The following is an 18,876-nucleotide window of genomic DNA, read 5'->3' on the forward strand; positions in this document are numbered from 1 at the left end:
GGGCATATCTCTGGCCTTAGTGTGCACTCATCACAACTCAGACTCTAAGCCAGGAACGGAGAGAACCTCCCCTGTGATCACCAGAAATCATCCATCAGTCAAACTGATAAGCACACATCACAGGCTGGAAAAAAGAGCAAGCAGATGAGTATTACTGGCCACAACCCCAGTGTCCTACTTTACCTTAGACCTCAGTTCTTACACTCACTCTCTATAAGCACAAAGGAAGCTACCTTTTGTCTCAGTTTTGAAGATTCTCATTCAAGAACTTTTGAGGAACATGTTAAAAGTGTCACAAACACATCAACTATAAAATAAATAACATGGGATTAAACGTACAGCATGTGACTACAGCTGATAATACAGTTTTGTATTTTGAAAGTTGTTAAGAATAAATCTTAAAAGTTCTCAGCAGAAGGCATTTGGGTGGCTCAGTCAGTTAAGCATCCAACCCTTGGTTTTGGCTGAGGTCGTGATCTCACAGTCATGGGATCAAGCCCTGTGTCAGGCTCTGGGTTCAGCACAGAGTCTGCCTGAGATTCTCTCCCTCCTTCTGCCCCTACCCTGCTCTCTAAAAATGAATAAATAAAATATTTTTAGACAGGAGTAGCAGACTGAAATGACATCAGGTCCCAGGAGTCCAGAGAGATAGTTATCATACATTCCAAACACCTACAAACTCAACAGGAGATAGAAGAGAAGAAGAACAGCAATTCCAGGAAGAGAAAATCAACCACTTTCTCAAAGGTAGGATGGGTGGAGAAGTGAATCCAAAGTGCTGGGAAGATAGATCACGGGAGGAGGGGTTGGCTCCTGGCAGGTGCTGCAGAAGCAGAGCACAAAATCAGAACTTTTAGAAGTCTGCTCCACTGAGGTGCATGGTTCTAGAGGCTAAGCAGGGGTGGAGCCCTCAGGGACAGGGGGCTGGTCTCAGGTCCCATGGGGTCACAGGAAGATTGAAGGTATCAGAAACAAGAAAGGTCTCAAGTACACAACCTAACCCAACACCTAAAGGAGCTGGAGAAAGAACCGTAAAGAAACCCTAAACCCAGCAGGAGAAAGAGATATAAAGATCAGAGCAGAAATCAATGAAATAGAAACCACCAGAACAGTAGAACAGATCAACCAAACTAAGAGCTGGTTCTTTGAAAGAATTAGTAAGACTGATTAAACCGCTGGCCAGACTTCTCAAAAAGGAGGAAAAAAAGGGACCCAAATAAATAAAATCATGAATGAAAGAGGAAAGATCACAACCAACACCAAAGAAATATAAACAATTATAAGAACGTATAATGAACAACCATACACCAGCAAATTTGACACTCTGGGAGAAAAGGATGCATTCCTAGAGACACATAAACTACCAAAACTGAACCAGGAAGAAATAGAAAACCTGAACAGATCCATAACCAGTAAGAAGATTGAAAGAGTCATCAAAAATCTCCCAACAAACAACAGCCCAGGGCCAGACAGCTTCCCAGGAGAATTCTACCAAACATTTAAAGAAGAATTACTGGGGCGCCTGGGTGGCTCAGTGGGTTAAGCCGCTGCCTTCGGCTCAGGTCATGATCTCGGGGTCCTGGGATCGAGTCCCGCATCGGGCTCTCTGCTCGGCAGGGAGCCTGCTTCCCTCTCTCTCTCTCTCTACCTGCCTCTCTGCCTACTTGAGATTTCTCTCTGTCAATAAATAAATAAAATCTTTAAAAAATAAATAAATAAAAATAAAGAAGAATTACTACTTATTATCCTGAAACTCTTCCAAAAAAATAGAAATGGAAGGAAAACTTCCAAACTCACTTTATGAGGCCAGCATCACCTTGATCCCAAAACCAGACAAAGCAGACAAAGACCCCATCAAAAACGAGAATTACAGACCAATACCCTTGATGAACACAGATGCGAAATTCTCACCAAAATACTAGCCAATAAGATCCAACAGTACATTAAAAGGATTATTCACCATGACCAAGTAGGATTTATTCCTGGGCTACAAGGTTGGTTCAACAACTGCAAATCAATCAATGTGATATAATACAATAATAAAAGAAAGAACAAGAACCATATGATACTCTCAACAGATGCTGAAAAAGCATTTGACAAAGTACAGCATCCTTTCTTGATGAAAACTCCTTACAATGTACGGATAGAGGGTACGTACCTCAATAACATCAAAGCCATCTATGAAAAAACCCACAGTGAATATCAATCTCAATGGGGAAAAACTGAAAGCTTTTCCACTAAGGACAGGAACATGGCAGGGATGTCCACGATCACCACTGCTATTCAACTTGTACAAGAAGTCCTAGCCTCAGCAATCAAAGAAATAAAAGGCATCTGAATCGGCAAAGAAGAAGTCAAACTCTTACTCTTTGCAGATTATAGGATACTTTATGTGGAAAACCCAAAAGACTCCACTCCAAAACTGCTAGAATCATAAAGGAATTCAGTAAAATGTCAGGATATAGAATCAATGCACAGAAACCATTTGCACTGCTATACACCAACACCAAGACAGAAGAAAGCAAAATTAAGGAGTCGATCCCATTTACAATTGCACCCAAAACCATAAAATACCTAGGAATAAATATAACCAAAGAGGTAAAGAATCTGTACTCAGAAAACTATAAAGTACTCATGAAGGAAACTGAGGAAGACACAAAGAAATGGAAAAATGTTCCATGCTCATGGATTAGAAGAACAAATATTGTGAAAATGTCTATGCTACCTACAGGAATCTACACATTTAATGCAATGCCTATCAAAATACTATCAATCTTCTCAAGAAATGGAACAAATAATCCTAAAATTTATATGGAACCAGAAAAGACCCCAAATAGCCAGAGGAATATTGAAAAAGAAAGCCAAAGCTGATGACATCACAATTCTAGACTTCAGGCTCGATTACAAAGCTGTAATCATCAAGACAGTATGGTACTGGCACAAAAACAGACACACAAAACAAAGAGCCCAGAAATGGAACCTCATCTCTACAGTCAATTAATCTTCAACAAAGCAGGAAAGATTGTCCAATGGAAAAAAGACAGTCTCTTCAACAAATGTTGTTGGGAAAATTGGACAGCCACATGCAGAACAATGAAACTGGCAAATTTCCCTACACCACACACAAAAATAGACTCAAAATGGATGAAAGACCTCAACGTGAGACAGGAATCCATCAAAATCCTTGAGGAGAACACAGGCAGCAACCTCAGCCGCAGCAACTTCTTCCTAGACACATCGCCAAAGGCAAGGGGAGCAAGGGCAAAATGGGCAAAATGAACTATTGGGACTTCATCAAGATCAAAAGCTTCTGCACAGCAAAGGAAACAGTCAACAAAACCAGAAGACAACTGACAGAATGGGAGAAGATATTCACAAATGACATACCAGATAAAGGGCTAGTATCTGAAATCTATAAAGAACTTTCAAACTCAACACCCAAAGAACAAATAATCCAATCAAGAAATGGGCAGAGGACATGAACAGACATTTCTGCAAAGAAGACATCCAGAGGGCCACCAGACACATGAAAAACTGCTCCACATCACTCGGCATCAGGGAAATACATATCAAAAACACAGTGAGATACCACCTCACACCAGTCAGAATGGCTAAAATTAACAAGTCAGGAAACGAAAGATGTTGGCGAGGATGCAGAGAAAGGGGAACCCTTCCACACTGTCAGTGGGAATGCAAGCTGGTGCAGCCGCTCTGGAAAATAACATGGAGGTTCCTCAGAGAGTTGAAAATAGAGCTACCCTACGACCCAGCAGTCACACTACTGGGTATTTACCCTAAAGATACAAATGCAGTGATCCGAAAGGGCACGTGCACCCAAATGTCTATAGCAGCAATGTCCACAGTAGCCAAACTACGGAAAGAACCTAGATGTCCATCAAGAGATGAACGGATACAGAAGATGTGGGGTGCGTGTACACACACATACACACACACACACAGAGGAATACTATGCAGCCATCAAAAGAAATGAAATCTTGGCTTTTGCAATGACCTGGTTGGAACTAGAGGGTATTATGCTGAGCGAAATATGTCAATCGGAGAAAGACAATTATCTTATGATCTCCCTAATATGAGGAATTTGAGAGGCAGGGTGGGAGGTCTGGGGAGTAAAAAAGGAAAAAATGAAACAAGATGGGATCGGGAGGGAGAGAGTCTTAATCTCACAAAACAAACTGAGGGTGGCTGGGGGGAGGAGGGTATGGAAAGGGTGACCAGGCTATGGACATTGGGGAGGGTAAGTGATATGGTGAGTGCTGTGAAATGTGTTCAGTCTGACGATTCACAGACCTGTACCAGAGGGGCAAATAATACATTATATGTTAATTAAAATAATTAATAAAAAACTGTAACTGTGATGTGACAGATGTTAACCAGGCTTATTGTGGTGACCATTTGGCAATATATACAAGTATCGAATCATAATATTATATCCTATAATGATATATAATTCATGTATTATAATATATAATAATATATATCAAATAATATTATAATGTATGATCTTATATGTCAACTATATCTCAATTTTAAAAAAGAACTTCTGAGAAGAGACTATGGGTCTAATTTCCTCCTTCAATAAACCGCCTCTCCAGTCCTCACTATATAGCCTTGTTCTCCTAAAACTGTCCAGTGAAAGCCCTCTACATGTATCCCCAACACTTGAGACTTACTCTCTTTCACTCTGTTCACATTGTCTCCACTGCTAGCCCAATAAACATTTGTTGAATAACTGTGCATCATTCAAGTCCAGTGTAAACCCTGAGAAGAATTTCTTAGCGTCTCCAAACCATGTCAGGCTATGTGATGTGACAGATGTTAACTAAGCTTATTGCTTTTACAATCACAGTCTGTTGCATTTTACCACTTAGCATTTTAACATATATTACTAATGTAAAAGATCTCGCTATTTATTTAGTAACTCATGTGTTTCATACATTGCCTCCTCTCATCCTTCCCTGTAAGGGCCTACAAACAGAAATACACCCCAGTGGGGCACCTGGGTGGTTCAGTGGGTTAAGGCCTCTGCCTTCGGCTCAGGTCATGATCCCAGGATCCTGGGATCGAGCCCCGCATCATCGGGGAGCCTGCTTCTCTTCCTCTTTCTCTCTCTCTTCCTGCCTCTCTGCCTACTTGTGATCTTTGTCAAATAAATAAATAAATCTTAAAGAAAAAGAAAAGGAAAAAGAAATACACCGCAGTGCTTGGTCATTGCTAGCTTTAAACCACAGGCAAGTCAATTGCTCTGTCTAAATTTTGGCTTCTTCATCAGTAAAATAAAGATAATAATATAGGGGCGCCTGGGAGGCTCAGTGGGTTGGGCCTCTGCCTTCAGCTCAGGTCATGATCTCAGGGCCCTGGAATCGAGCCCCGCATCAGGCCCTCTCTCTCTGTCTGCCTCTCTGCCTACTTGTGATCTCTGTGTATCAAATAAATAAATAAAATCTTAAAAAAAAAAAGATAATAATAATACACATGCCATGGAGTTGTTCCAGAGGAATCAGAAAAATAATCCATGTCAAGTACTAGTCTGCACAATACCTAGCAGATACAAGATGTTCAACGTGTGTCAGTTAACACTGGTGATACTAACAAACAACACATCCCTGGAATCCCACAGCAAGGAGGAGCTCAACAGAGGTTTTGCAAAAGACAGTAGTTACAATACTTCTAGCTGATCCTGGAGTATTGTTTCCATTCGTACTGCTAACAAGGAAGAATTGTCAGTTCTCAAAAAAGCGTGTACTGACTGCCTAAGCCCCTATAAAGCACACTCTCAGCCCTCTGGGAACCTCTTTTCCCCACACCAACCTACTCTGGCTGTATAAATATGGTCTCCTGTTTCCGCTTGGATTCCTTAAAGCAGAAATTATTCCATGTTAAACTTTGAAAGCAATCAAGTATTTGATGAATGTACAAAATCCATTTATTAATTAGGTTAATTAGGCTTTATTTTTCATTATCCACTAATAAGCTATCCTCTTACAATCAAAGACCACAGGTTATTAAGGTAGAATAGTAAGGTTCTCATTAATGTTTTTCTTAAATACATGAAAACAGGCTACATCTGGGTTTTTTGTTTTGAAACTTAAATTGCAACTCTCCGTGTCACATACCAAGAGTGCCTTTATTTATATTCCCCTTTTCTTTTTTTTTTAAAAAAAGACTTTTATTTATTTATTTGAGAAAGAAAGAGGGTGAGCAAGAGCACAAGCCAGACAGAGGCAGAGAGAGAAGGAGAGGCAGACTCCCCATGGAACAGAGAGCCGGACTATGCGAGACTCGATGTCAGGACCCTGGGATCATGACTTGAGCCAAAGCAGGTCATGCTTAACTGACTGAGCCACCCAGAAGCCCCGATAATCCCCTTTTCATTCCAACTTTCTCTAAAATAAAATAAAATAAAATAAAAACACAAGTCCACAAAATTATAATACATCCATACATAAGAGAGTGCCCTCAGATGTTACTAATTACACCGCCATGTGAATCACTTACTATATTTAACACAGGGTTGTGCTATCCAATACGGTAGCCAGGAGCCACACGTGGCTATTAAAATTAATCGAAATTAAATAAAATTTAAAATTCAGTTCCTCAGTCTACACTAGCCACATTTCAAGTACTTACCAGTCATAAGTGGCCAATAACTACTATATTGGACAGAGCAGATACAGAACATTTCCAACGTCACAGTAAGTACTATCAGACAGCACTGATCCAGATTAAACGTATATAAATAAAGATAGTAAGAATCCCATTTCATCAATAACCTACCTCCTTATGATCAACTCTAAAAGCTCCAAATACAAGAATATGCATAAGCATGAACCCAGTAGCATTATCATGGACTCTCACAAAGACAACGGATCACAATTCTTCTTAGAAAAGATAGAGTAAGAAAGTCCCACAGCAATCTAAGGCTTTATTCATCTACTCTTTCAGCAATTTACACAACTTGACCTGAGGAGAAAAGAGCAAGAAAGCATTTTTCTCCACAATACCCTTTCTCCAACAGAGTCACATTTGCCAGGTTTCCGACTCCCAGGCTCCAGTGTCCTGCAGCGTCAGCACTCCTCGGTCAAGTCCGCTTTCCACACTGATTTCCTTGAACTCAGTCAGTGTATTGTGCCATCACTCTAAAATCAGGGCCTAGAGTCTCTTGACAGATAGGCTGTATGTAATGATAATTTGGATAAAATCATAAGTCTATCTGTTCTTGGAAGGTTTTTCCAATCCTATGCAATTGCTGTGTGGGTTATGTGGGAGGCTGCACATTTTTCTTCATAATAAAACAAAATCCCAATTTCTGCAAAGTTGGTAAGTTACCTCTGCATTTAAAACACAACATGACAGGCAAAGCTCTGTTTTTCTACAAAATTAGGGCTTTTAGGAGCATATGTTTTCAATCACTTATTTCTCAATAATAATTAAAATATCTGGAAGCATTCCCTGAGTACTTCACTAGTTTTATCTGCCACTTTCGTTGATTATCACAGGCTGCCTATATACAGGAAGAGAAGCAGAACAGGGAAAAACTCATGATTCTGGGCAGGGATATTTTTTTAAAATTCCCCTCTAAAATCTGAACCTCATAAACATCTTTCCATAATTCAATACTATGGTACCAGCTTTAAAATGTTATGATAACCCAGGGGAGATGGGTTTTCTGAGTGATGTGTGAGGAAAGAATGTTATAACATGGGTATGTGGCAAGGGATTTAATGTTTTGGAAGAATGGCAGTCACATGATACCAATACAATTTTCAGAGATTTGGGGTAAAGTGGGGAAGGCCAGATGAACTTGTTCAGTAATCACTCTAACTTTTTGCTTATTAGAAGAAGGGAAAGGTGGGGGCGGGGGGGGGGGACACCACCCTAAGTATTTGGCATGAGTTGCATTTCTCTGGAGCACTTTCTTTTACCCTATAAGTCCCAAGCAGCCATGATCTCTGAAGGGTAAAGTCAGCTATCAGCCTTGAAAGGACAATAAGATGTGCGCAACTATTTCTTTCCACTGAAAAAGCAGCTTCTGAATCTGAGAAAGCAAGCAAAAATAGTGTGGTAGTCTGTAAAGCAAATTCTCCCCAGGGAATTCTGGCTTGAATGCAAAGTATTCCACAGAAAACGTTTCCAGAAGGCTCTGACAACAGGAAGGAACAATTCAAAAGCAAGGACATAAATTCATATATATTGGGGGTAAAGTAGGGAAGCAAGGACAATGATGGAACAGTCTATTTTAAAAAAAACACACACAACTTAGTTCTTGAGGCATTTTGAGAATCAGAATCGAAGGCTTCGAGGTAAAAAGTAAAAAAAAGACTGCGAAATACAACATCTATGCTTAAATATGTCCTTGGAATAAAAAAAAAAAAAGCACTTAGCCAGGATTCAAATTAAAAAAAAAAAAAAAAAAAAGGAAAGAAAGCATTACACCACCTTAGTTCCCCACTGGGTTGTGAAAAACTTTACTAATTTAGAAATGAGAGAACACCATGTTATTGTTCCCATGTAGCTCAGATTAGGACCTGCAAATACTACAACCTAGCGGGGTGGGGGTGGGGAGATAGAGGTAAATAAGAGAGAAAATTGCTTCCCACTAATATGGGTCAATTCTGCAGGAATACGTGTCAGGAAAACATTACAGTATGTATTCTACATATTTTAAGTACAGGTCAAATTCTCTAATAGCTCAACGAGCTAAGTGGACAGAGGGCAAGAAAAAGAAAGTCCAAGAGCATGTTAAAAAAAAAAGAAATAGAGAATGGGGGGCACCTACGTGGCTCAGTTAAGCATGTGCCTTCGGCGTAGGAAGTGATCTGAGTCCTACATCTAGCCCCGTATGGCATGGAGCCTGCTTCTCCCCTCCCTCTGCTTGTGAGCACGCGTGTGCTCTCTCTTCAAATAAAACCTTTCAAAAAAGAGGAAGAGAATGGAAATTGAAAACTCATCATAAAATAACCAAAAGCACCAAGAGATTAAAATGCTAAAAATGGGGAAGGGGGGTCCTTATTAGCAAACTTCATGGGTTTTTAAAACTATGTGTCTTTTCTAACTTACGAAAAAGCTAACAGAAACAATCCAGAAAGAAAACTAAATGGTGGGTGGGAAAGGATGTACCACAGAAAGACCCGAAACCAACAATATACTACACTCCCACAATGGTCTAAGCACTTCCAAGCCAAATCAGATATGAACTATATATAAAAGATCACTGTTCATATACTAAATTTTTTGTAGTAATCAGGGAGTCTTTTTAAATTTTTTTTAAGGTGCTTTAAAAATGAGGTTTTGGCAGCCACATCTCACCATCTTAAAAGGTGAGATAGCTGGTTCTTTAGCTCAGCTCAGCTTTAATTTTTATAGCAAATATCTGACTTTAGAATACCTAACAGAATGCCAAAGTACAAATATTTGCTTAGCTTAATCACTCTCTATATGTTATTCTACTTCCCCTGTAAATATGAAATGTGAAAGGAAACCTAAAATCATTAATGCCTAAATTTGGCTCCAGTTTAAAATGCACTATTAAACAAAAACTGAGTTTGGGTAGCACTCAAGTTCTGCATCACAAGCCTTTATCAAGAAGACAGGGGTGCCTGGGTGGCTCAGGGGGTTAAAGCCTCTGCCTTCAGCTCAGGTCATGGTCCTGGTGTCCTGGGATAGAGCCCCACATTGGGCTCTCTGCTCAGCGGGGGAGCCTGCTTCCTCCTCTCTGCCTACCTCTCCGCCTACTTGTGATCTGTCTGTCAAATAAATAAATAAAATCTTTTAAAAAATAAAAAATAAATCAAGAAGACAAAATGGAATCTCTTTCTACTACAGATCAGAACAGAAAGAAGTTACCTGAAGCTGCTCATAGAAACAGCACCGATTTTCACAGATCTCAGTAAAGATAAAGAAATATAGTACATACTTGTAATTTTAAGGGTAACCTTAAAGAAGCAGGTCAGGAGTGGAGGAGAAACTGAAACTTATTATTTTATATCCTAATATTCATACCGAGAGATGTGGACAAATATTGTAAATCAAGGTGGTTCTAGGTTTCAAAAGTAGGCCCTTAAGCGCAATAAATTCCACAACAAAAGTATTTTTGTACATGCTACTCTTAATCAGCATAATCATGCAAAGCCCTAATGAGACTGGAGGCTTATTTTGATCACAAGACTCCTTTACTCTGAATGTGTTCACCTACTTTGGCTAAGTGACAAAGATTTTGCCTTGCTCATCCCCAGGCGCTGTCCTTTGTTCTACAGCTCTGTCATATCAGATTAAGTCTGTTTACTCATGTGTGAAATGGGGACTTGTTCCTTTCCTTATTCTACAGGCTACACTTATAACAAAGTCAGGCTCTATATTCTTCATAATCCCATGACTAATAATTGCAAGTAAATTACGTTTCACTTCCTTTATAGTATTTATGGAATATGATACAATAAATCCTTCACATTTCAACATAACCTTGCATGCTTCTTTTAAATATTTTATTTATTTATTTGTTTGTTTGTTTATTTATTTGGCAGAGATCACAACGGGGCTCGATCCCAGGACCCTGGAATCATGACCTGAGCCAAAAGCAGAGGCTTTAACCCACTGAGCCACCCAGGCGCCCCACCTTGCACGCTTCTTAAACTACACAACCAGTTTTTGTTCCGAGAAACTGCGAAAATTGTACGTAGTTTCTTGGGGCTTTCTTGTTGTTGAAGTCAAACTTTCCTGTATGCATTTCTGTCGTACTCACCTCAATAATCTGTCCTACTGAGTATGAGCCACCAGATTTTCTCACAATGACTGTGACCATATCTTGTTTCATGACTATATGTCCTGATTTCTTTGAGATCACAATGTTTACTATGTATTGACAATAAGCCTTCCCATGTACAGATGATAAAAATTAATATTATCTAAAAAACAAACATAACACTACAGTGACTGATATCTATATGCAGGAATGTGAAGCCTGTAATGATTACTTAAGAAAACTACTGGCACTAGTAAGAGAAGTGAAAATAAAAATTATGGAGGCAAGTAATGATGCACATTTCACAGGTACTCCAGCCTCAATCAGGTTTTTTTAACCAAGCCTTTATTAGAAATGACAAGTGATTCTTTCACACACCTTAATTCAATCCAAAGAATCTAAGTCTCAGAAAGATCACAGATTCAGGATGTCTGGGTGGCACAATCGGTTAAGCTCCCAACCCCTGATTTCGAATCAGGTCATGATCTCAGGCTTGTTAAGATCGAGCCCCACATCAGACTCAGCTCGGAGTCTGCTCAAGATTTTCTCTCTCTCTCTCAATCAAATAAAATAAAATAAAATAGAAAGATCATATGTCCAAAAGTAGGAGATAAAACTACATTGAGTTGTTTGGTCTGGTATGGTCTGGTAGAATGAGCACTGGAGAAGCTGAAAGATCCCAATCAGAAATTAGGCCCTAGTATTTGCCAACTCTGTGCCTCACTTTCTTCACCTTAAAAAGGCAGGCGGGCAGGGACATGCCAGTCAGTTAAGTGTGGGACTCTTGATTTTGGCTCAGGTTATGATCTCAGGGTTGTGATATCGAGCCCCACATCAGGTTACACACTGGGCTTAAGATTCTCTCTCTCCCTCTCTCTCTGCGCCCCCTCCCTCCCAATCCCCTCTCTCCCCCTGCACAAAATGGAATGGGACTCTAAAGCTCTATTAGAATGATTCATCAAACTTCAACTGAATAATTTTATAGACCAAATGTAACAAATGTTACAAATTATCAATATTTTAGGTGTCAAATATCTAAAGGACTGGGAACACCAAAGTTGCACATCCAAGTAGAAAGATGATGGGGGGGTCCCCTCACTGCTCCACAGCCGCTTTTCCGGCACCCCCCAACTCAACACCACACATATGACCTCTCTGCCGGCCTCGTTTTTCTCTTTCATCCCATTTCTCCCTCCAGACTTGTTCTCACTCTTTCCCTCACTTTCTGCTTGAAAGTGGCACCAAGGGCACTACTCAGAGCTAATAATTCTACCTAAGGACTAGAGAAATTAAATTGCTGAACTCTCCTAAAGAGAAAATAGGAGACTCTCCTAAAAAGAGAAAGGAGACCTTTCCACAAACCTTTGGTGACACTCAGAAACTTTACAATCTCTCTGCTATAGATCACCTAGGGGAAAACTATCCCCAGAAATTACTGGTGTTGCTTTTGAAAAGAAAACCAATAACGTTATAAAACAAAAAATATGCACTTATTGTGGAAAATTTTAAAATGCGTCCACCTCTATTAGTTTAAAAAAAAATCACAACTACGACTCCATGGGGCTATTAAAACTAATCTTAATTTTGGGGCGCCTGGGTGGCTCAGTGGGTTAAGCCACTGCCTTCGGCTCAGGTCATGATCTCAGGGTCCTGGGATTGAGTCCCGCATCGGGCTCTCTGCTCAGCAGGGAGCCTGCTTCCCTCTCTCTCTCTGCCTGCCTCTCTGCCTACTTGTGATCTCTGTCTGTCAAATAAATAAATAAAATAAAAAAATTAAAAAAAAAAACTAATCTTAATTTTAAAAAATTAAAACCAAACAAGTTTACTCCATAAGCCCTCTTTTTTTTTTTTAAAGATTTATTCATTTATTTATTTGACAGACAGAGATCACAAGTAGGCAGAGAGGCAAGCAGAGAGAGGGGGGGAAGCAGGCTTCCTGCTGAGCAGAGATCCCGATTCGGGGCTCAATCCTCGGACTTTGGGATCATGACCTGAGCCTAAGGCAGAGGCCCCAACCCGCTGAGCCACCCAGGCACCCCTAAGCCCTCTTTCAAAGCTAGGTTAACAATACTGTTTAACATGTTTAAAATGCTGGGCTTTTAGTTTTGTACAGATGGCTTTTAAAGGAGCTTAGTAACAAGAAAATACTAAATAAAATTTCCATTAGAGTTAGTCGTGCTAAAAGATGACTTAAATTTTTCATGGTTCAAAAATACTAAAAGCCTTCATTTTAAAGTATACTTCAGGGGGCCTAGGTGGCTCAGTGGGTTAAGCCTCTGCCATCAGCTCAGGTCATGATCTCAGGGTCCTGGGATCAAGTCCCGCATCAGGCTCTCTGCTTGGTGGGGAGCCTGTTTCCCCCTTTCTCTCTGCCTACCTCTCTGCCCACTTGTGATCTCTCTCTGTCTCTGCCAAATAAATAAAATCTTTAAAAAAATAAAAATTTAAAAAATGAACTATACTTCAGTGATCAAATATATTTCCAATGAATCAATCTACCAAATTAATAATTAGGCATATTAAAACTTCATCCTCTTTTGACAAGTCTGCTAGAAAACCCAGTATCATCAAGTCAGTGTGATTAAATAAGGAATCATTTCTCATTAAAAAAATATCGGGGGGGCAGGGGGAGGAGATCCTGGGCATAAACAAAAAACCTTTCCTCCCTTTTACATGATGGAATTAATGCTAAAACACACTAGCTTATGAAATCACGTCCAATAGGTATATTAGCACTGTCAAACTCATAGCAAAAAGAAAACAAAAAAAAAAACATATTTCAGTTGAAATATGTTTTTTTTTTTTTTTGTTTTCAAAACAAACAAGAATGGTCAATTAAGGGGCGCCTGGGTGGCTCAGTGGGTTAAGCCTCCGCCTTCCACTCAGGTCATGATCTCAGAGTCCTGGGATCAAGCCCCACATTGGGCTCTCTGCTCAGCAGGGAGCCTGCTTCCCCCTCTCTCTGCCTGCCTCTCTGCCTACTTGTGATATCTCTCTCTGTGTCAAATAAATAAAACCTTTAAAAAAAAAAAGTCAATTAAGCAATAATCAAGTTCGAAAGCAGCTGGATAATAATCTTGTGGCTCCTACAGACCATCAGAATCAAGCCAACCTTGTGCCCTCCAGTCCCATCTCCTCATAATGACAAGATCCATACGTCAGCACCGTCTTGGCTCCTGCAACAGCAGTGAATGCAGACGACAAGTTGGTCACCTTCAGAAGCTAACTACCAAAAGTGGATTAGAAACTCCTTTACTAGGGTACCTGGGTGGCTCAGTGGGTTAAGCCTCTGCCTTCGGCTCAGGTCATGATCTCAGGGTCCTGGGATCGAGTCCCGCATCGGGCTCTGCTCAGTGGGGAACCTGCTTCCTCCCTCTCTCTGCCTGCCTCTCTGCCTACTTGTGATCTCTCTCTGTCAAATAAAGGAATAAAATCTTTAAAAAAAAAAAAAAAAAAGAAAAGAAAGAAAGAAAGAAACTCCTTTACTAATCCTGATATGTAGAGCTAACCTTCTGAGTTCCAGTACGTAATTCACAGACGCCTTCAATTTAAGCAGTTTTTAAGTAAAGTCCTTTTAACTAAACCTCTTCTGGTTCCAACTGATAAATTAAAGAACTACAGATCTACTTACTAGATTCTGAGTAAATTTTTACCTAGTGTTTCTATTGCTCTGAAAAGCAAAATAAATTTTCCATCTTTTTTTCAAATGAGTATTACAGAAATTAAAGGACAGTAAAGTTAATTATAAGAGTACCTGAACACCTCATTTCAGTATGTAAGATATTATTTTAATCTTAAAAGAGAAGACATAAGAAGAGAAAAGGGGGTAAAATCTACATGATCAAGCCGTATCTCCCACTAAGAGCTTTAAAAAAGAACTCTCTTTTTCTACATGCTCCTATTTGGCACAATCTGTATAAATTAATGTAGTATTCTGTAATCTGTTCTTAGTTAAATTTGTCTACCAAGAACCTGGAAATGGGGGGTGCCTGGGTGGCTCAGTGGGTTGAGCCTCTGCCTTCGGCTCAGGTCATGATCCCAGGGGCTGGGATCGAGTCCCGCATCGGGCTCTCTGCTCAGCAGGGAGCCTGCTTCTCCTCATCTCTCTCTCTGTCTGTCTCTCTGCCGACTTGTGATCTCTCTCTCTGTCAAATAGATAAATAAAATCTTAAAAGAAAAAAAAAACCTGGAAATGGTTTATGTACCAAGAGAATATTAATTTAAACAAGTAAAATTAATCCTAGCACTATCAGTAAACCAAGCTTTTGCTTCTTTGTCTTTTAGTATTAGATGCTGAAATCAATTTTTTTTTAAGGCATACACTGAACTCTCCCTGGCCCCTTTATTTTAAAACTCAACCCCCAGTAGACCAAACTGAAGTTGTCTTAAGAAACTGAAAAACTGAAATGAGTAAATGGTTTCATTTTTTTTTTTAAGATTTTATTTATTTATTTGACAGATCAACAGCAAGAGAGGGAACACAAGCAGGGGGAGTGGGAGAGGGAAAAGCAGACTCCTCACAGAGCCAGGAGCCCAACCTGGGACTCCAGGATCATGACCTGAGCTGAAAGCAATGGCTTAATCAACTGAGCCACCCAGGCACTCCTACATGTTTTCATTTTTATAGACACTATTATTTTTTTTTAAGTCCAGTGAAATGATCTTCCCTCTCAAAACAATTCTCTAATACACCCCTTACAAAAGAAGAAATACATATTTACAGATATGACCAAAACCAACCTACTGAGAATCTTCTCTAAGGTCAAGGCATCTACTGAAATCAACCACACTCAAAGTAGAAGCTTTCTCTCCCTCCCCCTCTACCCCTACATATTCAATCACATTTGGTCTAGAGAAATCTCACTGTTGCCATTTCTTTCTCATCCATTCCAACAAGTTAGGAGACTATGATATTGAAGAGATATCATTACTCATGGAAATTAAATGAAGTATTGAGGGGCAGGGAGTAAAGCAACTTGACCTCTCAGCTATTTTCTCCTCTGCTAAATGGGAATTAAGGTTCTACCTCAAAAGACTGTGCTGAGGAAGAAGTTCAAAGTATTTTAATGTTGCAAAAAGGAAAGATCATATTATCAGACTTATAAACTAAGGACTACATCTCTCTCTTCATAGTTCATCAAAGACCTACATATATGACTATTAAAAACAGTTCTTACAGTTAACGAACTGTACCGTACTTGATGAATAAAGGAAATGTAATTAGTTACAAAGTAAGAACCTCAGACTGATTCCTCTCTCTTTTCCCCTCTACCAAATACTAACAAACTTTTTCACTGATCATTCGGGTTTTCTTGGCATAGTGTGATCACAGTCTCATTGCCTTTATATTACCACTAGCACTAAATTAAGTTAAACAAACTCACTTTGCTAGTTTACTGGTTCCTTAAAAAAAAGAGAGAGAGAGAACGTTACTGCAAGTTCCTTTGATCTCTATTATCATCTACAGAAATATAATACTAAAGTGTGTGTGTGTGTGTGTGTGTGTGTGTAAAATAAATCACCAGTAAGTCCAAGCATTGTCCTGTTAAACTAATTACATACATTAATCCACAAGGATAAGATTCTTTAAAAGAGTTTCATGGGCAAGAAATCTAATAATTTACTGGTACCGAGTAAATGTAATTGCCAATTTAAACTTAATTTCAAGAAAGCTACCTCAGTATTTATGATGCTATGTGACCTAATAAGCCTTTAGGGAGGAGACGCCACTAACTCCATGTGTCACTAACACCCTACATTTTTAAGTTTGGATCTTAAGAGCACTGATTTGATCGTCCCCGAGAAGAACTCGTTTAAGTACACATTTCTTGATTGAACAGTCTATCCACTACAGTTAGAAAGGCTTTCTGAAAAATATTTTCTATTTGCTAAGTATGTGGCAATTAAAATATTTTTAGATCAAAGTCTCCATAGCAAATATTGTACTTCCTTACTTTGAAAGCTAAAATCATATCTTCAAGTATCAAACAACAAACTACTAATGGTTGTAGTGTATCCATAATTTAAAGGTTATTAAAAACAAATAAGATTGACTTCTTTTCATTGGTAGAGTACTGTTAGAATTTTTTTCAATTTTCAAAAACGTAACTGCTTTCGAGGTACCAGATGAAACTAAGTGACTTAAGACTGCTCTAGTCTACCTCCAGCACCCCAGGTGGCATAGTTTTTACACCAAATTAAAATTTTGACAAGTGAAATCGTACTAGATAAAAGAAGTCAAAAAGTAAAAACCCCAAAACTATGTGTGGTGTAGTGGAAAACATCAGAAGTTCCATTTGGACATGTTAAGTTTTAGATGCTTTTGAAATATCCAAGTAGAAATGTGAAGTAGGTAGCTGAGTAGGTCTGAACTAGCAATAAAATTTTTAGTTATATTCATTTGTATCATTTTTTTAAGATTTTACTTATTCATTTGCCAGAGAGCAAGAAAGCGAGAGAGAGAGAGAGAGAGAGAGAGAGAGTGCACATAAGCAAGGGGAGCAACAAGCCAAGGGAGAAGCGGACTTCCGGTTGAGCAGAGAGCCTGATGTAGGACTCAATCCCAGGACCCTGGAATCATGACCTGAGCCGAAGGCAGGCGCTTAACCAACTGAGCCACCCAGGTGTCCAAATTTAGAGCAGTCCTAGGTTTTAAAGTACTAAGTCCTAGGGCACAGTGCAGAGATTTAACAATTTATCAGACGTCTATTACAATAGTGCCAGTTACTGTTCTATAGGCTGGAGATACATCAATGAACTACAGAGTTGAAAACTCTCTGCCCTTCGGGACTTTACATTCTAGTGGGAGAAACAAGACAATAAGCAATGAAAGTAAATGCATTATTATCATGTGACAAGATGACACTCTAGGGAAAAAACAGAGCAAGGTAAGAGGAATTGAAAGCAGAGACCAAGGGTCAACAAAGGCCTCCGTGAGACTTAACAGTGAGGCCACAGAGAAATCTGGGAAAATATATTTCAGGCACAGGAAAACAGGTAGTACAAAGGACTTAGTAATCTTCACCAGAGTGGTCTCCCTGGCATGATGGGTAATGGACCTGAGAGAGAAGAGTACTGGAGACATTTAGTACAGAAAATTCATGTTGAGATGTTTTGCTGCAAAGAGGAGCTAAGAAATAAGCAAAAGCTGGCAGGGGAAGTGGGGCCAAAAAGGGGAGATTGGGGTTTTTGTTTCAAGACAGGAGAAAAGCAGCACAGGACTATGTTGTTGGGAATGATCGGGTAGAGCCTGAAACATGAATGACCTGAGAGGGCAGAGGGTGGCATCCTGGAAGTGGTGCGATGAGATGGACTAGCCTGGTCCTTGGAGAGCCTGGGAACAGCTGCTCTGTCTACATGCCACCGGGAAGGTGGAGTCTATGCTGCAAGGTAGGTCAACGTAAGGTGAGCATCTACAAAAGTTCTCTTCTGACAGCACTGACTTTTCTCACTGAAGTAGGAAGCCCAGCATGAAGAGGAGAGGAAGTATAAAAGGAGAAAGTACGGGTTCTCTAGGAACCTGGGTGAATGAACTAGGAAAATAAAGTATGATTGCCCAGCAACCTAAGAGCCTACTTGAATTTTATGAACCACCTGGGAATCAACACCAAAAAATTTCCCTAACCTGAGACATAAGGGCTAGCTGCCTTTCTATTAACAAGTTGAAACATTTGTTCATTTCATGAACAAATGAAAAATTCTTTGACACAAACAAGCTGTGTTTAAGTTGTAGCTTAAAATGGGAAATGTCTAACATATTTTGAGTGTACCAAATTATGACAATGCTCTGGGAAAGTTGCAGTTTCTCCAATATGCTCAAAGAGACTACATATCCCATTTTCATACCATATTCATAACGACTTTATCATACCGTAAAGGAGTCATAGGCACCAAAAGATTTAATAGCCCTGGGCTAAAGCTAACTCCCCCGTCAGACCACTGTATACAAAGCTGGGTTTGAAGGCCTTCAGTCAATTCTATACTGTATTGGTAAATCATATAGTTAATTTATTAACTTATTCTTACACATGGAAGTACAAATTTGCACATAAAAGATTATCCAGGGAACTGCCATATAAAAATCTATTCCTAATTATATTGTGGTGAAGGCTACACAA

At 39.5% G+C, this 18,876-nt stretch overlaps 1 protein-coding gene across 4 annotated transcripts in view; it reads right to left on the reverse strand.

Annotated features, from left to right (window-relative positions):
- Nucleotides 1-18,876, reverse strand: part of RERE (arginine-glutamic acid dipeptide repeats) — a 425,837-nt gene that overhangs the window by 280,485 nt on the left and 126,476 nt on the right. The gene's annotated exons all lie outside the window — the stretch shown is intronic.

The sequence above is a fragment of the Mustela putorius genome, unplaced genomic scaffold (genome assembly GCF_011764305.1).
Source record: "Mustela putorius furo isolate JIRA1106 unplaced genomic scaffold, ASM1176430v1.1 tig00003853_pilon_pilon_pilon, whole genome shotgun sequence".
NCBI classification, from domain to species: domain Eukaryota; kingdom Metazoa; phylum Chordata; class Mammalia; order Carnivora; family Mustelidae; genus Mustela; species Mustela putorius.